At 44.3% G+C, this 24921-nt stretch overlaps 1 long non-coding RNA gene across 1 annotated transcript; it reads right to left on the bottom strand.

Moving 5' to 3' along the window:
• Positions 1 to 225: 225 nt before the first annotated feature.
• LOC308623365 lies at positions 226 to 24887 on the bottom strand. Its single transcript, XR_014016815.1, has 3 exons — positions 24582 to 24887; positions 23119 to 23168; positions 226 to 963 (listed from the first exon to the last, which is right to left on the bottom strand). It is a non-coding gene; the product is annotated as an uncharacterized lncRNA (long non-coding RNA).
• Between the last annotated feature and the right edge of the window lie 34 nt (positions 24888 to 24921).

Raw genomic sequence — 24921 nt, 5'->3', positions numbered from 1 at the left:
TCTGACACATGCTACAATATGGATGAACCTTGAGGACATTATGCTAAGTGAAATAAGCCAGTTGCAAAAAGACAAATGCTATATAATTCCACCTACATAAGGTATCTAGAACAGCCAAATTCTTAGAGATAGAAAATAGAATGGTGGTTTCCAGGGCCTGAGCGAAGGAGAGAATGAAGAGTTGTTTAAAGAATATGAAAAAGAATATATGCATACACACACATAAAACTGAATCACTCCGCTATACTTGAAACTAACACAACATTGTAAATTAACTATACTTCAATTTTTTAAGAAGGCAATTTCAAATATTATTCGGAAAAAATAGTTGTTTAATGAGTACAGAGTTTCAGTTTTGCACAATGAAGTGTTCTGGAGATGGCTGTACAAAATTGTGACCAAAAACACAAAAAACAAAAACAATATACTGGCCGGCGGCGCGGAGGCCGATGAGGTCGGCGCCAACGGCCGGCGTTGCGGGTGGGAAGCCGCGCGGGAGCGCGGCATGGAGGGGCCGGCCTAGCTGGGGCCCGTGGCCCTGCATCTTCTGGCTGCGACGCTGGTCCTGCGCAGGCTGGGGGGCCACAGCAGCCGGGCGATGGGCACCTGAGGGGCCGGGAGGCGAGCCGTGGCCCCCAGGAGGGTGTGGGCATCGTATCTGCAGCCAGCGTCCCCGAGGCGGCGTTCAGGCCGTGATCACTCGGTGAAGCTGCGCCGGGACAGCGCGCCGACTCCTTCTCGCGCTGTGAGGACCTGTGCGCGCTGCAGGACTCGCTGCCTCTGCCCGCCGTGCCCGCCTCCCTGCGGGAGGGCCTGCTGGACTTCAACGCCGACCGCCTCCGCGGGGTGGACTGGACGCCGCTCCTGAGGACTCTCTGCCCCTGATCTGTATCCAGAGATTCTTCCAGCCATGGCTTGGCGAGCCAGGTTCTGACAGAAATAAAGTTTACAGAAGTTGTGCTCCTGCGATAAGAAATAAAGATGTGACCTTCCAGTTGTGTAAATCTCTTAAATGCTGTGTAAGTGCATCAGGTGCGCTAAGGAACCTGGAGCTAAATGGGCTAGTTCTGAGAGAGAGACTTAACTATGTTAACAAAGGTGCCTGGGTTTTTGGCAGCAGCTAAGCACAGAAGCTTAGGAGGAGGGGGCCATTCACCTCGATCACTTGTCAGCGGCAGGGGCGACTTCAGTCCCGGCAGTGGCAGAAAAAGCGGCAGGGGAATCTTCCGCTTGCAGGGCCTACTGCTGGTAGATACCAGGGAAGAGGAGCCTCTTGATGGGATGTCTGAAGATTTTTCACGCTGCAACTCCTTTCCAGACATCAGTGAGCCTGGTGATTTGGGCCAGTGGTCTTCACCCAGCACTTCTTTTTTTGGCCTCTCCAGCAGCAGGGAGCAGCATGCGGTTGGGGCAGACAACACCATGGCATGGGACTCAGGCTTCCAAGGAGGCAGGACATCTCCAGGATCTCCATGTGAGTAGATGACATGGCTTTCCGAGGAGGAGCTCATTGGAGACATCTGGGCATTCTCACTCAAGTTGTCTTCTGGGTGCTCGGGAAGGAGGTCCACTGGCTCAGAACCGCACTTGAGGGAAGTGAGGACTCCACTAGTCTCCTGGGGCCTAGATGTCAGTGGTATATCCCGATTGCTACGGTGGCCCCTCTTCCAATCGTCCTCCCCTTTGGTCTCTGTGTGATCCTCCATCTTTGCCATGCCTCTTTGGGGCTCTTCTTGGACCTTCACCTCCCTCTCCTTTGGGGAAGGAAGTGGGAGGTGACTGGATGGTACCAGCTTCCTAACCTTGAGCCCTGCGTATGTATCGGCCGGCCCTTCCCCTGCAAGAGGCCCAGAGGCCAGAGCCTGCTCAGAGCTGAGTGCAGGAGGCACCCAGAGCTTGCCAGGGTGTGGCCAGCCTCCTCCGGGGACCTCCCCAGCTTCTCTGCGAGGCCTGGAGGGCTGCTCAGCTGCCAGCATCACCATGAGTCAGGCGGCGAAGGTTTCTGAGCAGGGGATGCAGAGCCTGACCCGACTGGATGCTGCACCCCACGACGTCCCTCTTCCTGGCAGATGGGTTCTTTCTTCACTTCTTTTTCGAAATTTGATAAAACATTTAAACTTTCCACTGTTCTTCAGGGTATACAGATGGTAGTGGCTTAGCTAGGATTCAAACCAAGCCTGTGTGATTCCAGAGCTCGTGCTCTGGACTCTGGTGCCTCCTTATCATATATACTTCATGTGTTACTTTTTTTTTTTTTTTTTTTTGGTACGCGGGCCTCTCACTGTTGTGGCCTCTCCCGTTGCAGAGCACAGGCCCCGGACGCGCAGGCTCAGCGGCCATGGCTCACGGGCCCAGCCGCTCCGCGGCATGTGGGATCTTCCCGGACCGGGGCACAAAACCGTGTCCCCTGCATCGGCAGGCGGACTCTCAACCACTGCACCACCAGGGAAGTCCCATGTGTTACTTTTGTTTGTTTGTTTTCTTGTAGTCCTTATGGTACTTAGCCCTAAGTGCCATACCTGTAATGAACACATACACTGCCCTGTAGGAGGTCTTCTTTTGTTCAACTCATGAATTGGTCATCCACCACACTGCGTTCTGGTCTCAGAAGATACAGGTCAGGGAGCACCAGTTGTCAGCATAGCAGCATACCACACTTCTAACCGAGGCTTGCAGCCCAGATTTTCCCTTTGGTCTCATTTGAAGGATCCAGATATGTAAAGATTATATTCTAGATAAATCATGGGCTATCCTGAAAGAAATTCACCAGTAAATTATTCCAGTTTCTCTGGCCTTCCTGGAGTATATCCAGTAAGGTATCTCATTCATGTCTAGAAAGCAAATATATCATTTATTGCAACTTCATCGTGGAGCGATGTATTGGTTTAAAGTACGATCAACACAATTTGGTCATTGTGAGTATGCCAGCTGGGTCCACTCTTTTTCCCGTTGCGGAGCACAGGCTCCAGACGCGCAGGCTCAGCGGCCATGGCTCACGGGCCTAGCCGCTCTGCAGCATGTGGGATCTTCCCGGACTGGGGCACGAACCCGTGTCTCCTGCATCGGCAGGCAGACTCTCAACCACTGTGCCACCAGGGAAGCCCTGGGTCCACTCTTTACTACACATATGTAACTCTAGAGATTCTTATGCCCAAGAGAGGAGACATACTCTTGGGTGTCTAGGGCCAGGGAAAGATGTGTTGTTATTCAGGAGTGGGAAGCTTCGGCATGACAGGAAAGAAGTGAAAAGTCCTGGTCTACACATCACTTTACCTTGTTTGAAACTTGTTTCTTTGGCTTGCTTCGTTGGAGTGTTTTTGCTCTCCTGTGGCTGACATTGTGTGTTATGTATCACACATGTGACATGTAGAAGTTTCAGAACCCAGAATCATATAGATCAGTCAAAAATGTATGTATTTTAGTTTAACATCTATTTTCGGTGGGGTGGGGATGGTGGTGTGCTGAATTGGGCAATTGGGATTGACATGTATACACTGATGTGTATAAAACTGATGACTAATAAGAACCTGCAGTATAAAAAAACAAACAAACAAACAAAAAAACAACTAATACTAAATTTCTTTGGGTTATTTGTATGGAAATATGTTAACATAAATGTTTCAGACATTACATGCAATTTCTAAAAATCTTATATGTCTAGTATACTGTTATAAGTCATAATTCTAGTTATTACTTTAAAATGTATATCTCAGAAAAAAATTCTATTTAAAGTAACACTGGGCATAATTCATATATTCCAAAATTAGTTTGACCCTCTGCTCATGAGATTCTTTTTATGGCATGTGACAGCAAATTTGGACTTCCATCCCCAATAAACTTTGAGGTTGGAGGACACAAAGGGTTTTGCTCAGACCTAAATTCTGTCTGAAAAAAAAGGGTAAATATTATAAGCCCTTTCTAACCTCTCCAGGAGCAGAAATGATTTACAGCTGTGGCATTTAACCATAATTCCTTGATCTAATTTGAGAAGAGTTCAGTAAGGAACAATGTCTTGAGTTTTGTTTGTTTTGTTTGTTCCCTGTTTTCTTGTCTTGCTTACCAACAATCCATTGTAATTCATGAGTTAGTATGGCAGCAGGCTGAGTGTTCCCTGGAGCTCATTAAATGAACTTTTTTTCCCCATAAAAAACAAAAAAAAAATCACAATATACTGAACTGTATACTTAAAAACTGGTTACTATGGTAAATTTCATGTTACATGTATTTTACCACTAAAAAAAAGACATTCTTGAGACAATTGTGGAAATTTGGGTATTAGGTGATGTGAAAGAATTATCACTATTTTTTTAGATGTGATAATAGCATTGTGGTTACATAAAGAAAATGTTCAATTTGTTAGAAACTAATTCTGAAGTACATGGTATGAAATGAATGATGTCTGGGATTTCCTTTAAATAATTAAGAGAGACAAAAATAACAAAGACTATATGAAGCAAATGTGACCATATATTAGTTATTAAATTGAAGGTACATTTCTCCTCTCTCTTCTTGTGTATCTAAAAATTTTCAAAATATAAAAAAATGTTTTAAGTTAAAAAGTGCAAGCATTGTTGTTACTCTACTTGGACAAATGTCTCTCTTGCTGCATCTCCCTAAGGTAGGTATCTTAAAATCATTCATTAGGAATGACTGAAACGAAAATAATTGTTTCCTATCTCATGGGGAAGTGGAAGAAAATTTTGATAATATATTCCCAGACATCTGAAAATCTCACTTTGGATCACTGGGTTTTTTTCTAAATCATTCATTAATTTTGAGTCTTAATAAAAGTATTCCAAAAATATGTTCTTCAACTCAAAATATTTTCCTTTAACTTAAACTTAAAAGGGACTCTCACAAACTGCAGGGCATTTGAGTCAGAAGGACCAGACCACTGACCCTGGAAAAACGGGGAAGCGCCATGGCTCCTTGGCAGCTGCATTGCAAGCCTCGCTCTGTAGCAAAGGGGACCATGCGCTCCAGCCTGAGAGACACGAATAGAGTTCTGGCCTGCAACAGTGCAGGAGCAACCTCTGTGGGCCTCTGGTTGATGGAGAATTCTGAATGGTGGGGCTGGGAACTAGCAAGTGGTAGAAAACTGGAAAATGCCTGCTCAGACCAGGCTGGAATGATTTCAAATTCCAGAAGGCAAACTCAGAATCACAGAAAAACAGGCAGGGCCACTGGGCTGGTAGGGAGGTGGGTGAGGAAGGAGCTCACCATCAATTCAGGTGAACACTGTCCCCACTGGCTGCTGTTCACCAGGTGAGGCAGAAGAAATGGTCTAAAAGTCCCTGGGGACTTGTGGTTCTAGGACAATATGGAATAAACACGTCTCCTCAGTCCCTCTGTTAAGTACAGCTAAAAAAAAACCCTGGGCCATATATATCCATGTAGATATATGTTATATCTATATTATATATATATAATATAGATAATATATATATTATATATATATAATATATATATATATATAATATATATATATATAAAAGAAGACTCTGAAGGGTGGAGAGGGAGATAGTCTGACTAGCAGCCTTGGGACCCATAGAAAGACATGGCAATGATTCCGATGGTTTTCTTTTTGCCTCAGATATCTCAGACTGAGTACTGGAGAAGCTAGCAACCCAGAAACAAATGGGTACAGATGAAAAAAAAAACAGTACTCCTGCTCTTTCTAGACAAAGGACTAGGAAAGGAAACTTTTAGACTACTCCAGTCTACTCCACTCCAGTCAAACCACAGGGAAAAAACCCTGTAATACTCCCTATACTCTGCCAGCCAAGATAAACGGGGACCTCAGGCTTCTACTCCTACTTGCAGGGTGCTGTCAGAAGGCTTAGTGGAGAGTCAGGGCTGTCGCCATTGCCAGAAGCAACGTGCTCCTCCATCCTGTCAGTAGAAGCCACGAGTGTGGCAAAAACAAGGCATCCTTCCCCTCCCAGCCAGGGTGGTCTCAGCAGAGGATCAGTGGGCAGCCTGAACTCCCACCCTGGCCCAGCAGTAATTAGGCACCCGCTCTACACCCCCTTCCCAGGATGTCAACAGCGGCTGAGTGGGGAACCTGAACTTTGACCCCTATCTGACAGCATCAGTGAAAGCCTGCTAAAACAGAAGATTTAAATAGGATCCAGAGTCTCATAACATAATACTCAAAATGTCCAGGACTGAAAATCACTCTTTATACTGAGAACCAGGAAAATCTCAACTTGAGCAAGAAAAGATAACCAATAGATGCTAACGCCAAAATGACAGTGATGTTGAAATTATCTGACAAGGATTTTAAAGCAGCCAGTATAAAAATGCTTCAATGAGCAATTACAGACAAATGAAGAGTTTCAGCAAAGAAACAAAACAGATGAAGAACTAAACTGAAATTTTAAAACTGAAAAAAAAAACCACTGAAAAATGTCACTAGATGAGTTCTATAGTAAAATGAACTTGAAGAAAGAATAATAGAAATCACCCAATCTGAACAATAGAGAGAGAATAGACTGAAAAAAAATTAACAGAGTCTCAGGAATTTGTGGGACTATAAGAAAAGATCTAATATTTATGTCATTGGAGTCTCAAAAGTAGAGGAGGAAGAAGGTGGAGCTTAAAAAATATTCAAATAAATATGGCTAAAAATTTTCCAAATATGGCAAAGACATAAATCTATAGATTCAAGAAGCTGATAAAATCCCAAACAGGATAACCCAAAGAAATCCATGTCAATATTCATCATAGTCAAACTTCTGAAAACTAAAGGCAAAGAAAAATCTTGAAAGTAGCCAGAAAGAAATGACAACTTCCCTATGATGGAAAAATAATTTTGAATGATATCAAGTTTCTCATCAGAAACCATGGAAGTCAGAAGGACGTGGCACAACATTTTCCAAGTGCTGAAAGAAAAGAACTGTCAACTAAAAATCCTATATGCAGAGAAAATCGGGAATGAAGAGGAAATCAAGACATTCTCAGACGAAGAAAAACTGAGAGAATTTGTCAACAGCAACCCCCACCGCTTAAAAGACAGCTAGTAGAAGTTTTTGAAGCAAAAAATAAATGATTGGAAAAGCAATCTTGGAATATCAAGAAGGAAAAACAAAAGAGTGAAAATAATTTAATAATACGTTTTCCTTCTCTTGAGTTTTCTAAATTATACCTGAAGGTTTAAGCAAAAGGTTAGTGGTTGTATGCAGGATAGATTAGAAAAGTTGGTGAGCACTGTGGTAATTTCTACTTCAAGCAACTGCACAAAAAGGGAGAAATGAAGTGACTGCTGGCTGGGAGGAGGGACCCTGTGGTCCCTTCTATTTCCTCTTTCCTAAGAAGATCAAAGCCTACCAGGTCGAGTCCATCGTCCCCTGTCCTGATGCATGCATCATCTGATGCAGTTCTCAATTTATATAGAGAAAATATTTAAGACAGTTATAAACAGGGGAGAGTAAAGGGACTTAAAGAGAAGAAAGGTTTCTACCCCTCACTGAAACTGGTAATGTCAACACAAGTAGAACTGAGATGTTATGTATACACAATGTTGTACCTAAATATCTGCACAAAGAGACACTCTCCAAAAACTAGAAATAAATCAAAATAAAATTCTACTCGAAATGGATGAGATGGAGAATAAATTAGTGGTTGTCAGGGATGGTTGTCAGGGAAAGGGGATGGATGTTCTATAAAGAGGTAGCTGAGGGAGCTCTTTAAGGTGTGGTAGTAGTTCTGTATCTTGATTGTAGTGGTGGTTACACAGGACCTGCACGTAATAAACTGGCAAAGAACTGTACATACACATTGTACCAATGTCAAGTTCCTGTTTTGTTTTTTTTTTTGCGGTACGCGGGCCTCTCACTGTTGTGGCCTCTCCCGTTGCGGAGCACAGGCTCCAGACGCGCAGGCTCAGCGGCCATGGCTCACGGGCCCAGCCGCTCCGCGGCATGCGGGATCTTCCCGGACTGGGGCATGAACCCGTGTCCCCTGAATCGGCAGGCGGACTCCCAACCACTGCGCCACCAGGGAAGCCCAAGTTCCTGGTTTTGATACTGTACTATAGTTACATAAGATGTATCCATCGGGGGAAATTGTGTGAAAGGTTCAGAAACTTCTCTGTACTATTCTTGCAACTTTCTGTGAATCTATAATTATCTCAAGATAAAAAGTTTTTTTTTAATTTAACATAAAAAAGAAGTAAAAACAAAAGCCCCTGGGTGCTTATGCAATGGCTAAAACTTAATTTTCCATCTTGTTTTTACCCCAGTTTTATTGAGATATAACTGACATACAGCACTATGTAAGTTCAAGGTGTACAACCTGACCTACATATATTGTGAAATGATTACCACAGTTTAGTTAACATTCATCTTCTCATATAGGTTAAAAGAGAGAGAAATGGGACTTCCCTGGTGCCACAGTGGTTAAGAATCTGCCTGCCAATGCAAGGGACACGGGTTCGATCCCTGGTCCGGGAAGATCCCACATGCGGGTGGAGCAACTAAGCCTGTGAGCCACAACTACTGAGCCTGCGCTCTAGAGCCCGCGAGCCACAACTACTGAGCCAGTGTGCCACAACTACTGAAGCCTGCGTGCCTAGAGCCCATGCTCCGCATCAAGAGAAGGTACCGAGGTGAGAAGCCCACGCACTGAAACGAAGAGTAGCCCCCCTCACCGCAACTAGAGAAAGCCCACGAGCAGCAACAAAGACCCAATGCAGCCAAAAATAAAAATAAATAAAAAAGATTTATTTAAAAAAAAGAGATTTTTTTTCCTTGTGATGAGAACTCTTAGGATACACTCTCACCAACTTTTCTGTATATCACACACCATTGTTAACTATAGTCATCAGGTTGCACATTACATCTCCAATACCTCTTTATCTTATATCTGGAAGTTTGTACATTTTAACCACCTTACTTCAATTCCCCCTCCCCACATTTGCCTCTGGTAACCACAATCTGATCTCTTTTTCTATGAGTTTGGTTTTTTGTTTATTTAGATTCCACATATAAGTGAGATCATACATTATTTGTCTTTCTCTGTCTGACTTATTTCACTTACCATAATGCCCTCAAGCATTATCCCCTGTCCGAAGTACTTATGCATCAATTCAACCGGCAATTACCTAACCCGAGGTCATGAGGTCCTGAGGGTGCACCAAGTCTAAGGACCCATGAGGTTAATTCTCATGAGGTCTCTGCTTTATTCGCTCTTCTGATTGAGTATCATAAGTGAAAATGGTTTAAGAACACCAGCTTCATCTACTTCCAGAGTTACTTCCTTCAAGAGTTAGATAACGCAGTATTATCCAACAGAACTATGTGAGCCACGTATGTATTTTTACATTTTCTAGTAGCCATGTTAAAAAAATAAAAAGAAACAGGTGACAGTAATTTTAATAGTTTATTTAACCCAATATATCTAAAATATCATTTCAACATGTAATCTATATAAAAACTATTGATGACATTTTAGTTTTTCTCATATTAAGTCTTCAAAATGCAGGGTGTACTTTACACTTACGGCACATCTCAATTTAGACTAACCACATTTCCAGTGCTCAACAGCCACATGGGACCAGTGGCTACCACATTCGACTATGCAGCCATAGAATCTAGCTACTCAAAATGTGGTCCCTGGACTGGGAGCATCAACATCATCTGTTAGAAATAAGAAATCTCAGGCCCCACTGCAGGCCTAATGCATCAAATTCTGCACTTTAATGGGATCCCCAGGTGATTCATAGGTACGAAAGATAGAAAAGCTCTGCCCCATATATCTGGGAAGAGAGACACAGGGTACATGGTATTTTCGCTACCCAGCATCAATACTGCTCCTCCTCATCCAGGCTCCATGCCCTGATTTTCCTCAGCCCCAGCTCCAGACACAGATCTACACCAAGCAACACCTCTCCTTGATGCTGAGCACCACGACTGGTTCAGGCATGCCAAGTGATCTAACCAGAGTCAACGATAACCAATGAATCCTTTGATAGATCCTACTGTGCTTGAGTGAAAAAGGCTGTAAGTTCTGAAGCCTTTTTGGAGCATGATAGGAGATCCTGCCTGTATATGAAGCCTGGGAATGCAGGAAAAACCAGGTAATGATGACCTCATTTGAGCCCCTGCTTTAAGACTTACAGCTTGACTTTTCAGATATGTGAGCCAGAATATTCCGTTTGTTTAAACTAGTTTGGATTGTATTCTAGATAGATATTATCTGTTTTCTCCTCCACATCTCCTCCCCTTGCCAAAACTGGACTACTGCACATTCCTTTTGGTTTCCCTATGCCCAGCCCATGCCTTTGCAAACAGCTCCTTTATTAAACTCTCCTCAAACTATCTACTTTGAGTGTGCCCTTTATATTTCCCTTTGGGACCTGACTGGTACCATAACTAACTTTTTTTTTTTTTCCGTATGCGGGCCTCTCACTGCTGTGGCCTTTCCCGTTGCGGAGCACAGGCTCCGGACGCGCAGGCTCAGCGGCCATGGCTCACAGGCCCAGCTGCTCCGCGGCATGTGGGATCTTCCCGGACCAGGGCACGAACCTGTGTCCCCTGCATCAGCAGGCAGACTCTCAACCACTGCGCCACCAGGAGTGGCCTTAAAATGGGATTCCAGAATTGAGTTGCTCATGTATATGAGGAAGGCACAGATAACCTCCTTGGTGGGGGGAAATGGGACCCTGGCCATCCACAGCATGCAGTGTCATCACAAATAAGCAAATTATCACTGGCGGAGGTACAGGATAAAGCACAGGTGGAGGGCAAGACATGGGGAGATTCAGTCAACTCAAAGTACTTATCATGAACTGGGTATTACCTGGTTCACTGAACCATAAAATTGGAGAAGCATATCAGCCTGCCATTGTGAAATGGAAATGGTATATACTGGGCAGGTCCAAAGGCACAGTGAACTACTGGACTCCTCTTGCATCCAATGCCACTGCCTGATTATATCTCCTTCAACATTCTACCTATGCCCTCAAGGGGAACACATATAAGTTAGTGGAGGAAAAAAACCCACAGGCTTCTTTTACAGATGAATCTACACATGTGCTGGAACCAGCAAGAAGTGGGTAACTGCTGCACCACAGCTGACTCTGGAGTGGCTCCAAAAGCCAGCAATGAAGGGATATTCTCCAGTGGGCAGTACTCTGCTGCAGATCTAACTACGGTACAGAGCTAATTTGACTCACTAAATAGGATAGTCAGCTGGTCAGGAATTTAGAAAGAACAAGATTAGAAGATTGGTGACAAGGAGGTCTAGGGGAAAGATGGACTTCTTGCAACACGTAGAGTGTAAATCATTCAAGGGCATCTGTTGTAGATGAGACTCAATAATCGGGAGGACAACAGGACCCAACCTGTGGACATCAGATGGCCTCTTCCTTAGACTCTCTAGTGCTTGGTCAATAGACCCTTTACAAAGTGGCCATGGTGACAGGGTAAAAGACTGTGTATGGGCTCAACAAGAAGACTTGTCCTCACCAAGCTAATCTGATTACTGCCACCATTTTCTTTGTGGGATGGATTTTAACTACAAATTCAAAATTTTAATAGATATAACTCTTTGCTGATTATCTACTTTTTTCCTACTTCTTAAATGAGCTTTGACAGTTTATGTATTTCAATAAATTTATCTAAGTTGTTAAGTTTACTGGCATTAAGTTGTTCACAATATTCCCATATTACCCTTTCAGTATCTGCAAAAACTGTAGTGATATCACCTCTTATTCCTCTATTGCTATTTGTGTCTTCTCTCCTTTTTTTCTTAAAAATTAATTAATTTATTTATTTTTGGCTGCCGTGGGTCTTTGTTGCTGCACACGGGCTTTCTTTAGTTGCAGCAAGCCGGGGCTACTCTTTGCTGTGGTACGCAGGCTTCTCATTGCGGTGGGCTTCAGTAGTTGTGGCATGTGGGCCTCAGTAGTTGTGGCTCGTGGGCTCTAGAGCGCAGGCTCAGTAGTTGTGGTGCACGGGCTTAGTTGCTCCGTGGCATGTGGGATCTTCCTGCACTAGGGCTCGAACCCGTGTCCCCTGCATTGGCAGGTGGATTCTTAACCACTGCACCACCAGGGACGCCCTCTCCTTTTTTCTTTATCAGTCTGACTAGAGGTTTAAAAATTATATAGATTTTTCTCATAGATTTTTGGTTTCACTGATTTTCTCTATGGTTTTTTGTTTACTATTTTACTGATTTCCACTCTGGTCTTTATTATTTCTTTTCTGCTGTTTGAGTTCAAATTACTTTTTTTTTTTTTCTATTTCTTAAGATGAAAGCTGAGGTCATTCTTTTCTTCAATTAATTAATTAATTAATTTAATTTTTTGGCTGCATTGGGTCTTCGTTGCTGCGCACGGGCTTTCTCTAGTTGCGGCGAGCGGGGGCTACTCTTCGTTGCAGGGCACTGGCTTCTCATTGCGGTGGCTTCTCTTGTTGCAGAGCACGGGCTCTAGGCACACGGGCTTAGCTGCTCTGCGGCATGTGGGATCTTCCGGGACCAGGGCTCGAACCCATGTCCCCTGCAATTGGCAGGCAGATTCTTGACCACTGCACCACCAGGGAAGTCTGAAAGCTGAGGTCATTGATTAGTAACTGTTCTTCTGTAACATAGGCATTACTGCTAGGCATTCCCCTAAGCACTGCTATTGAATGCCCAAAATGTTTATTCAGAAGCTGTATTAAACCCAGAAATGGCACTATTTCCAGGGGGACCAGCCAGACACCTGGTTCTTCGACACCTTTCAACATGTTGGGGAAAGGTTATTTGTAGGAATAGACACATATCATGGGTGTGGATTTGCCTCCCCTGCCTTCAGGATTTCTGCCACCACTACTAGTTTATGGACCTGCAAAATACCTTATCCACTGCCGTGATATCTCACATGGCACTGCTTCTATCTTAGGGACACATTCTATGGCAAATAAAGTGTGACAGTGGCACCACACTGAGAATTCCTGGTCTCACCACATGCCCTACCATCCAGAAAGACCCAGTTAGGTAGAACAGTGGATTGGCCTGGTTAAGTCTCAGTTTAAAAGCCATAAGTCAGCAGCCAGTATACAGTGCCATCTCCCCCATAACCAAAATGCACAGCTTTGGGAAACAAGGGGTAGAGAATGTGGTGACCCTCCTCACTTTTACACCACATGAAACACAGAGGAATTTTTGTGCTTCCCATCTCTGCAACCTTGAACTCAGTGGGTTTGAAAGTCCTAGCGCCAAAAGGAAGGCTGCTTCTGTAGGGGAACACAACCATGGTTTCATTAAATTGGAAGTGGAAACTGCCTCCTGACTGATACATGTTGTGGCAGAGACTGTCCCCAGAATCTAGCTTCTCTTTATTTTTTTAGGAACAGAACTCCAGAGTTTTAACTGCGCATATGGCCAACATGCTTTCCCAGAGTTCTGTGTAGTTAAGGTCGGTAGACTATTGTTCGTAAGACATTTGTTCCATCCTTCCTCTCCTCCCTTCATGGGAGGGGTATACTTCCTACCCCACTGTCATTAGGCTTGGGTATAACTTGTGTCGGCCAATGGGATGTTCGCAGACATGATCTAAGCAAAGGCTTTAAATGTGCCTCTGCAGTTGGGTGGGCTAAGGCCTTCATTTTGCCATTCTGACCCTGGATAGGTAAGTGTAAAAGTGAAAGGGCTCAGATCTGTGCAAGGTCACAACCTTGCTCTAAGTCCACCTTCTTTACATAGCTCCTAATCCATATACATGACTTGCAAAGGCCTATGCATGCTGCCATTACCATGAAACTCATCACCATGAGAAGCACAGGCCCTGGGCAGCTTGCTGTTAGCAAGAGGATGAGAGATACATGGAACAGATTTGAACCCAAGCTGCAGCCTGGAGCCAAGACCAGCTGAGTCCAACATAGACCAGCCAAACATCGGCTGATCTGAAGACATGTGAACAAGAAATAGATGCTTACTGTTGTCTACCACTGATATTCTGTGGTTGTTACACAGCATTTTTGTGGCAACAGCTAAATGAGACCTTAGGTCTGGCCAGGTGATTAAGCTACAGGCAATAGGATGTAAGAGAAAGTGATATATGCCTGGACAAAACAATAATTCAAAAAGACACAAGCACTCCAATGTTCATAGCAGCACTATTCACAATAGCCAAGACATGGAACCAACCTAAATGTCCACTGACACAGGAATGGATAAACAAGACGTGGTACATACAGACAATAGAATACTACTCAGGCATAAAAAAGAATGAAATAATGCCATTTGCAGCAACATGGATGGACCAACAGACCATAGTAAGTGAAGTAAGTCAGAAAGAGAAAGACAAATATCATACGACATCACTTATATGTGGAATCTAAAATATGACACAAATGAACTTATCTACGAAACAGAAACAGACTCACAAATATAGAGAACAGACTTGTGGTTGCAAAGAAGGGGGAATGGGGGAGGGATGGATTGGAAGTTTGGGGTTAGCAGACGCAAACTACTATATATAGAATGAATAAACAACAAGGACCTACTGTATAGCACAGGGAACTATATTCAATATCCTGTAATAAACCATAATGGAAAAGAACACGTGTGTGTGTGTGTGTGTGTGTGTGTGTGTGTGTGTGTGTGTGTGTGTGTGTGTTACTGAATCACTTTGCCATACACCAGAAACTAACACAACATTGAAAATCAACTATAGGGACTTCCCTGGCGGTCCAGTGGTTAAGACTGCTCTCTCAATGCAGGGGGCACAGGTTCGATCCCTGGTCGGGGAACTAAAATCCCACATGATGCATTGTGTGGCCAAAAAAAAAAAAAAAAGAAAATCAACTATACTTCAATAAAATAAATTTTTAAAAAAGAGATTTATACAACTTTTTTTTAATATTTATTTTTTATTTACTTTGGCTGTGCCAGGTCTTAGTTGTGGCATGCGTGATCTTCATTGTGGCATGTGGGGTGAATAGGGGGAAAAAAGGACGCTGGAGCATGCCTGCACTGCTTGCTTTGCCTCTTCTGTTTTTCCTGTTTACACACCTGCAGGTAGTGCTACTTTTATTTCCTCTTACATTTTTCCCCTCATGGTCTGGACATTATGGGTAGATGAGGTCTCATCTCTACAGTATGCAAGGAACATCATGATCTGAGTGAGTAAGTCATGGGTTTTGATAAAAGGGCTGCAGGATAGGGCTTCCCTGGTGGCGCAGTGGTTGGGAGTCCGCCTGCCGACACAGGGTACACGGGTTTGTGCCCTGGTCTGGGAGGATCCCACATGCCGCAGAGTGGCTGGGCCCGTGGGCCGTGGCCGCTGGGCCTGAGCGTCCAGAGCCTGTGCTCCGCGGCGGGAGAGGCCACAGCAGTGAGAAGCCCGCATACCGCCAAAAAAAAAAAAAAAAGGGGGCTGCAGGATAACTGTGAATTGGGGCCCTTCCAAGGACAATTGTATTAATCCATCCCTCAAATTTTATCTCTGTTGAAAAACTAAGACCCTTAGCTAGGGTGCTTTGTGCCAGCATCCCAGTTGTAGGTTCTACTCTGCTGCCCTTGGGTCTGCCCACTTCTCTTAAATTTTCACTATAAAAATTCCTTCTCTACCCTTTCTACATCAAGGGGTTGTGGTCCTAAGATCCATTCCTTTCCCCAGGCAGTTTGTGGGCACACTCATCTCCTGGCCATACATTTTCTACAGCCTGGTTACTTAATATTGAAGTATGCCATGTTTGTAGGTGCCCATGCATACTTACTTGCTTCACCAGGACCTTCCAAGGGGTCCGTGGCACTCCAAATTTGCTTCCTTCCTGGGTCTCCCGACCAGGTGAAATGTTAATAACACACTATACACACCATACGTACATACGTTAACAGGTGAAATTACCCAACTCCATATTGAGAAAGGCTTTTTCCAGACACAACAGCTTTACTTTCTGATGACAACCTTGGTGCTTGTGCAATATGGAGTTAGTTCCTCTTTGTTTTCCTGCTTTCAGGCTGTGTCCCAAGGCTTGTCAAGTACATAAGAAGACCCATTACAGCACCGTCTATTCTATAATAGTTACCACAAAGCCACCATACTTTAAAATTAATTACTTTCTCTCTAGGATTTGGGTGAGTTAAAACTAAGTGAGAACAAATTACCCGTCCCCAAGACTGAAACAGGAGAATCTGATAACAGTAGGATAACACCTTCTGTGTGCTGGATGGGGTGGACGGAGCCTGAGACCCTGCTCTAAGGTCATGGATAGCCCTCCCTCTGTCACAGTCCACTGCCATTCACCAGGGAAGTAACATCAGTTCCAGGGCCCAGGTCTCTTTGGATGATGGAAGACAATCCCATCTTTAGGCAGACTGCTCACAGCTGTGCACCTGGAGAAGAGTTCATAAATGTAGGCACACTGCAATTGATAGGGCACTTCTGTCCACATTTCTCGATGTCCTGATATTTCCAACTCAATGTCCAGTCAGGCAGGGGTGTCTCTAATTTTGGTACACCTGAACCCCAAATTCACTCATTCAGGTTGGGTGCTAAAGGCAAACAAGGCTTCACAATCCACTGAGAATCAAAGAGAAAGCCTTCATTTCCTTCCCCAGACACTGCAATAAGAAATTAGGCAGTGCTGGGACTTCCCTGGTGGTGCAGTCGTTAAGAATCCACCTGCCAATCAGGGAACATGGGTTCAATCCCTGGTCCAGGAAGATCCCACATGCCACGGAGCAACTAAGCCCATGCGCCACAACTACTGAGCCTGTACTCTAGAGCCTGTGAGCCACAACTCCTGAGCCCGCAAGCCAAAACTACTGAAGTCCGCCAGCCTAGAGCCCGTGCTCCACACCAAGAGAAGCCACCGCAATGAGAAGCCCGCACACTGCAACGAAGAATAGCCCCTGCTTGCCGCAACTAGAGAAAGCCTGTGCGCAGCAACAAAGACCCAATGCAGCCAAAAAAAGAGAAAGAAAGAAATTAGGCAGTGCTACGGGTAGCAACGATGCAGCAGTGGTATGGTGTGAATGACATCATGCAGATGGCGGCTGAAACCAGTTTTTCCTGAGCAAGCGGACTTGAGTCAGACACACTGTTGCTCAACCTCCACCTCCCTAATGCTTTCTTACTCTAGTCCCACCAACTAATAAGTAACAGCTATCAGTTACCGAGCGCTTACAAGCCAGGTGCTGTGCTAAGCATTTCCAGGAAATTCGGGAGGAAAGTTTCTTAACCTTTCTGAGTTTGTTTCCTCATCTGTAAAACTGGCATAAAAACCTCACAAGGCTATTTTACTGACTGCATGAGGTACTTATTTATATCCCTTAGCACAGTTAAATCTAATTGTTGCTATGAAGATTTTACTGGGCTTTTTATCTGAATTTATATTAATTTAATGAACCTAGGCATTAAATTCCATGCTGTCTGAATCTATCCAGTTCCTGAGTTCAGAGAGTGAGGTACACCAAGTTATCAGAAGATAAATGTGAGTATTCAGTTCCTGAGTTTAGTTAGTGAGAGATACTTGCATTTTTGAATGTTTTTATAAACTAGTGCTGTGCCTCGGAGATTCTGATACTCCTGCCTAAGGCTGAGAATTGAATGGTATATACATTCTTGCAAATTTTCCTAAAAAGGAGAGAAATGCAGCTCTTTATACATTTCTAGACTGTCATCATGCTGGCACGGCTTAAGGTGGGCAAATAACCAACACCACCAAACCCATAACTCCACGAAAGTCCTTTACTTCCTACTGACTGATAGGATATCTGCCACTCCTCATGGGTGATCGACAACCCAATCTGAAATACAGAATACTCACAAAAAGAGAAGACTATGGTTACCTGGCAGCACAGGTTAAGTGCCTGGAAATGGTCTGTGTGAGGTAGTATGTATACATGACTTCCCTCAGGGCTGGAACAATCTCAGAAAAAGCATTCCAAGTAGGGAGGAGGGGAGGGCTGACCATCAGCTGAACCTGGCAGAGCCAGTAAGACTTGGACAGGTGGAGCAGAAGAAAAGTGGCATTCCTGGAAGGAGGAAAGGCCTGAAAAAAGACAGACACCATGAAACCAGGTTCAAGAGAGTGTTGGACGTTCCCTCAGCTTGAAAGAAGGGATGGGCAGATTGCGGGGTACCATAAATATTATTACTGCCTGAGCCATGAGAAACCAAACTTAAAATTATGAAATATACCTTAAAAGAACACATAAACATATAGGAATAGTTGAGCACTTGTGTACTCATCACCAGGTTAAGAAATAGCATACTCGGATTTCCCTGGTGGCGCAGTGGTTAAGAATCCGCCTGCCAATTCAGGCAACATGGGTTCGAGCCCTAGTCTGGGAAGATCCCACGTGACGCTGAGCAGCTAAGCCCCGTGCACCACAACTACTGAGCCTGCACTCTAGAGCCCACAAGCCACAACTACTGAAGTCCACATACCACAACTACTGCAGCCCGTGCTCCTAGAGCCTGTACTCTGCAACGAGAAGCCACCACAATGAGAAGCCTGCTCACTGCAACTAGAGAAAGCCCATGTGCAGCAGCAAAGACCCAAGGCAGCCAAAAATAAATAAATAAATTTATTTAAAAAAAAAAGAAAGAAATAGCACACTACCTGAATCTTGGAAGTCTTCTGTGTGCCCTATCCTTGTTGTATCCCTTTCCTTTCCCCTAATCACCAAACTGATTGTTGTTTCCTTGCCCTTCTTATTCAATTGTGCCTACTTCTGACCTTTTTGTGAATTCCCTTTTTGTGAGGGAATGTCCAACACTCTCTTCAACCTGGTTTCACTGTGCCTGCCTCTGTTCAGGCCTTTCCTCCTTCCAGGAATGCCACTTTTCTTCTGCTCCACCTATCTAAGTCTGATTGGCTCTGCCAGGTTCAGCTGATGGTCAGTCCTCCCCTCCTCCCCACTTGGAATGCTTTTTCTGAGATTGTTCCAACCCTGAGGGAAGTCATGTACACTTACAGTCACACTTGTAAGTATTCTTCTGTTACTTTGTTGCTATCATCATTGTTCTGAGATTTAGCCAAGTTATTTTATGTAGCTGCATAAGTACTTTTCCACATAAAGTATCCACTGTATAATTATTTTTACATTCTATTTGGGTGCTTTCCTTTATTTATTTAGCTATTACAAAACATGCTGATACAGATGTTCTTGTGTATATTACTTGGAACACATGTACAAGAGGTTATTAATATACATATACTTAGGAGTGGAATTGCTGGGCTATAGGGGAAGCACAGGTTCTATTTTACTAGGTAATAACAACCTGCTTTTTCCAAAGAGGTCGCAGCAATTGACATTCCAACTAGCAGAGGATGAGAGTTTCTGTTGCTCTTCATCTTAGTATTTTTTGGCTTTAAAATTTTGCCTATCTGGTGAGAGTGAAATGGAATCTCATTTTAGTTTTAATTTACATTATCTTTATTAATGAAGCCGGGGTTTATGTTTATGGGCCTCCAAAATATTTTTTGTGAAATTGATCTTAATGAATTTCTTTAGAGAATTTACATTGTTAGTGTTACACAATATTGGAATATTTTCTCCTTGTAGTTCAAACAATACACAAAAAGCAAATGTGTATTGCACCTCCATGCATCTCCCAGACCTTATTCCATATATTTATATACATATATGTTACAGGTTGAATGTTTGTGTCTCTCCCAAATTCGTATGTTGAAATCCTAGCCCTCAATGTGATAATATTAGGAGGTGGGGCCTTTGGGAGGTAAACAGGTCATGAGGGTGGCACCCTCAGGAATGGGATTAGTGCCTTTATAGGCAGAGACATGAGAGCTTGCTCCTGCCCTCTGCCATATAAGAATACGATCAGGAGACAGCTGTCTTTAAATCAGGCAGCAGGCCTTCACTAGACATCAGATCTGCCAGCATCCCGATCTTTGACTTCCCAGACCCCAGAACTGTGAGAAAAAATACTTGCCTTAAGCCACCCAGTCTACGGTAATTTGTTACAATAGAGTCCAAACTAAGTCAGTGCAGAAAGTTATCTATAACTGGCTTGTTTACCTTAATTATAGATCATTCCATTCCAGTATGTACAGATCTACTTCATTCTAACTGCTATGTGATATTTCACAGCATGGATGAACCAGAATCTCACCGGTCTCCCCTTCTTAAATTAATTTTTTTGAACAGGTAATATTTGGATTTATAAAGTCCAAAATGTACAGAAGAGTATATCCCTCCTACTCCTCTTCCTCAATAAGTCAGTAGCTCTGGCCTGGCTGCAACCAAATTTACCAATTGTGGCAGAGATCGCCTAGATGTTGACTAATCCCGTTTCTTCTTCCTGGACACAGAAGAAGCCAGGTCCCAGTTTCCTTGACTTCAGTTCTGACCAACACAACCTGGGAAGAAGTAACAAACACAACTTCCAGTGTTGGCCAGCTTTTGTAGTGTTCTCCCTCTCAGCTAACTAGCTGGCTGAATGCAGAGGGTCCAGCGGAAAGACTCTAAGGAGATCCTAGAAGATGGTGGTGCCACAAGATGGAAGGAGCCAAAATCTAATTCTCTGCTTGGAGGAGAGGGACCAAGGACATATGTATTGGACTATATGTGTGTGAGAAATAAGCTTTTGGGTTAAACCAGCCAGTTTAGTTTAGTTTTGGGTTGTTACTTCAGCTAGCCCTAACACACAAATTTCTTATTTATCCTGAGATGTTCTATATAATATATACAAGCAATTACCAATCCTCTATCAGTGGACACCCTTATCCAAGGTTGTTTCCAGTTTTCCCCTATCACAATAATGTTACAATAAACATCCTAATGAAGGTTTCTAGACATATTAAACCTTTAAGAGACAGCGTTTGAAAAGTAGCAGGCACCTAGACACCTGCTCCACCTCAGTCAGGTATTTCCCATCTTTTGCTCAATTCAACTTGAGATCATCAAGTTGGCATGGTGCCAGCCTGAGAGAACCTGAAGCTACTCTCTGGCCCAGAACCCAGCTTGACACTGAGACTCTACTTTCTGTATGGACAGATTTTTTTTTTCCTACAATAACCTCTCATCTACCTATTTCTTACAGGCTCTGAGCCCCTGTCACCTTGGACATTCATTCCCTGGGTTTGCCAAGATGTCAGCTTCTCCCCAGGCTCCAGACTCCTAGCTTGTGCATGTCTTCTCTACTCACAAACTCCATTGATTTTTAATCAACACTATGCCTGAATACGTGCCTGTACAGGGACCATTCTAGGCACATAGGTGGGAAGCACACCTATGTGAGGAATGGGTGTTAACCCTTCTCACAAGAGATGACTTTATACTACATATGACATGTGATACTGGAGAGAAGGGGGTGGGGGTAGGGGGGAGAGACAGATTCCAGCAGTTTATAGTTGGTCCTGGCGCTGATGTGGAACTGCTGAGAAAATCAGCTTAGGACAGAGACATAAACTTGTGCTTTTCTTTATATTCAGGTTTCTCACAAAAGGTACATATTAATTTATAGATTTCAACTCTCTTTCTTTAATGGAGCCTATAAAACTTGAATTAAAGCTGTAATTATCATTTCAACACATCATTAGTCTTGAAATCAGTCCTTTTTCCTCTACCCTGCAGGTGCTAAAAGCAAAACACAATGCAGGTAAGTTGCTTAAAGGCAACAGAGAAAGAAGAGGAAGCATGAATATACTTTCTCTCCCAGCTTTTCAGCCCAGACAATGATTCTCAACTTCTGGGTTTACACACTGTAGTAGATGCTGTCTATACCCGTACATATCCTTTGGGCCTTCTCTGACGTTTGGTTTCAGAGAGTTCTAGTACGTGAGGAGGACTGTCTGTGTCTCTTGCTTGAGTGCATTCTCTGACTTTAGGAGCATGCTTTTCCCAGCACTGAGCTGGGCAGAAATGCAGGAGCATTAACACAATAAAGAGGAAAAGGAGTTGGTGGGCAAATACTTCAGCTTCCTTGCCTGTTGGTGGGGCAATTCCAAGGTATGTTCCCGTTTCTCAAATAGCCACACAGTCTCCCCTCGTTAATATACCCCTGAATGACTTTCCTGTCTCACCTCACCACTCCTTCAGAATGCCTCTTGAGGTCACCTCCTAAATAAACTATTTGCATCCAAATCTTCTTTTCTGAGCCTGATTTTGGGAGGAACCCAAAAGAAGACAAGGACTCCTTTGAAAATGTGAGGAAAAACAAGGTCCCACTCTTCAGGAAAATATGTCATACTTCCAAGAAACCTAGGTAAGATTTGGTGAAATTTTGGTATTAGGGCCAGGGTTCAGAATCACCTTAACTCCCTTTTCCCCTCATCCCCCAAAAGATTACTGAGGGAGCCATATACAAGGACCAGCGGCCTAAGAGGAAGGAAATTATTACTTCAATAGCTTCAAAAGTGCCTAAAACCCCATTGTAACCTGTTTAGAACACACTTTGCATGGCTGGCTCCCTCCCAGTTTTCTCATAGAGGTTTTCTCCAAACTCCCTAACTATTCTCTGTCACAGTATACTCGCCTTTTCCTGCTTGATGCTTTGTAACATAATTCCTCATCTATGTGTTTGCTGAGTTGTTTACTCTTCCTCTATTAGACTATAGCTCCATGAAAACAGGAACTAAGTTACTTTGTTTACCACTGTACACCCAGTGTTTATGACAGTGCTATCACATGGAAGATACTCCATAAGCTGAGAAAGAAATTGAGGTTTTGGCTTCTGGTCTCAAACAGCCACCAATTCCTTGCTCATTAAAAACATGGGAACTTAATGACTATCAGCCACATGGAGAAAGCCCAGGAGACAGGGGAAATAAAATGACCAGATCTGCAGAACAGGTTCTGGCTCAACTAAACCATCAAGCTTTGTGCATTGGAGGAAGTAGAAAAGAACCCATCAACAAATGTATAGTGGCCCTGACCACCAAGAATGTGGGTCAGTTAACATCGTGAATTTTCATTATTAGGTCAGTAGCTCCTTTTCACTGAGGAAGAAGAAGAGAGAGGGGAGGAAGGTGGCCAGATTTCTCCCTGAAGTACATACTATTCTGCACACAATTTCAAAGGAGTAAAAAAACCACAAAAAACCCACAAACTTTCTGAAGGTTGTTCATGGTCCACACAGGCCAATAAACCCAGGTTAAGAATTTCTGGTTTATGGATCTTTCTGTTGGTACAAACCTTGACATCTCTAATCCTTACCATCAGATTTAGCTCCTCTCTGATAGATTTGATCCCCATCCCTCTTCTCTCTGCAAAAAGAAAAAGGCAACATGTGGCAGTAAAGAAGGTGTCAGTAGTTAACAGCTGCAACCAATCTCTATAGCAAGGCCTATGCTATGCTTCCAAACTTGGGACCTCTGGCACCTTTGCTGGGACTGGAATAGTCTAGCCTCTCAATTTCCACCTGTTGATATCATGTTAACTATGTAGGGTCTCCTCCTCCATGAAACATTCTCCAATCCCACCAAGCAGGTGGAAACGTGCTAACAGCTTCATTGCTGCAGCTCCTAGTTGACTGCTTTTGTTTTTTTTCATAAATTTATTTTATTTATCTTTGGCTGTGTTGGGTCTTTGTTGCTGTGCATGGGCTCTCTCTAGTTGTGGCGAGCAGGGGCTACTCTTCATTACAGTGCACGGGCTTCTCATTGCGGTGGCTTCTCTTGTTGCAGAGCACGGGCTCTAGGCGTGTGGGCTTCAATAGTTGTGGCATGCGGGCTCAGGAGTTGTGGCTCGCGGGCTCTAGAGTGCAGGCTCAGCAGTTATGGTGCATGGGCTTAGTTGCTCCACGGCATGTGGGATCTTCCCGGACCAGGGATTGAACCCATGTCCCCTGCATTGGTAGGCGGATTCTTAACCACCGCGCCAGCAGGGAAGTCCCACTGCTTTGGTTTTGTAGTCAGTGGATTTCCTGCACAGGGCTTCCAGTGCCTGGCATGGCCTGGGTGAAGGTCTCTTTCCTAAGTACTACTACTGGTCTAAAAGACATCCAACTGAGAAGAGCTTCACACCTAGCCCAATCCACGTCAGTACTCTTTATTCCATTTTACCAAGTGCGTTCAATTTCACCTCGTTAATTTCTCCAAAGGCCCTAAGTGGTCAACCTGTGAAAACTCAAGTTCAATGAGGTCACACAAAAAAAGTCAAGGCCTCTGAAACGACCTCAAATCTCCGGGGCCAAACCTCACTTGTTTAATGGCCCCAACCGCCTCAGGGGAAAAACTCCAACCTTCCGAGGCCCCAAGACAGGTGCTCATTTGAGCTCCAGACCCAAAGTTGAGTATGGACGGCAACACCCTCGCTGCCCAGTAAGGTTACTGAGAAGGCCGCGACGGGCGCTGCAGAAAGAACTTCCGCCTAGAGAAAGTGTCGTCACGGGGCGAGCTTCCGGTTCCCCTCTGTCTCGTGGCCCAAGGCCTTTTATCCCACTTGGCAGTTGTCCACACACCAAAGCTACCCCACCCAGCTGCTCCCTCGGGTTTCTCCACACCCTGCGGAGCCGTTTGCACGTCTCGAGGGTGTGACGGTTACACCGCGACGTCCCTTGGGAGAACTGTGCAAAGCAAGAGGCGTAACCGCCACCCTGAAGGACCGGAGCCCTGTCGGGGAACAGCGGTCAGAGAGCCTGCTGGCGGGACTAATTTATGACTGACGTCCACACTCACCTATTGCCTTTCTGAGTCCTTCTCAAATAAGCCAATGAATGCGACAGCGGAGACGGCAACGTGCCCCTGCCGCCAGAAGTGGCTCCGCCCCCTCCACTAAGCCGGCGTTTGGTTGCCATGCTCAGTGTGGCTACCGCTTCTGCTACTTTAGGCTCTTCTCCGGCTTTCCGATGCCCTTGTTGAACTCCTTTCAAAGCATTTCTTCCCTTCCATTGTCAATTTCCTCCTCCTCGGGCTTCTTACCTGCTCGCTGCTTATCCAGCCACACTTGAAATGGCGGCCGGAGGCGGGGCCGAGGCGGGGCGTGCCCGGCGCGATGACGTCAGCGCGCTGCGTGTCG

This window comes from Mesoplodon bidens (assembly GCF_964165515.1).
Source record: "Mesoplodon bidens genome assembly, chromosome: 10".
Classification (NCBI taxonomy): domain Eukaryota; kingdom Metazoa; phylum Chordata; class Mammalia; order Artiodactyla; family Ziphiidae; genus Mesoplodon; species Mesoplodon bidens.
This window is presented reverse-complemented; position numbering and strand designations above follow the sequence as displayed.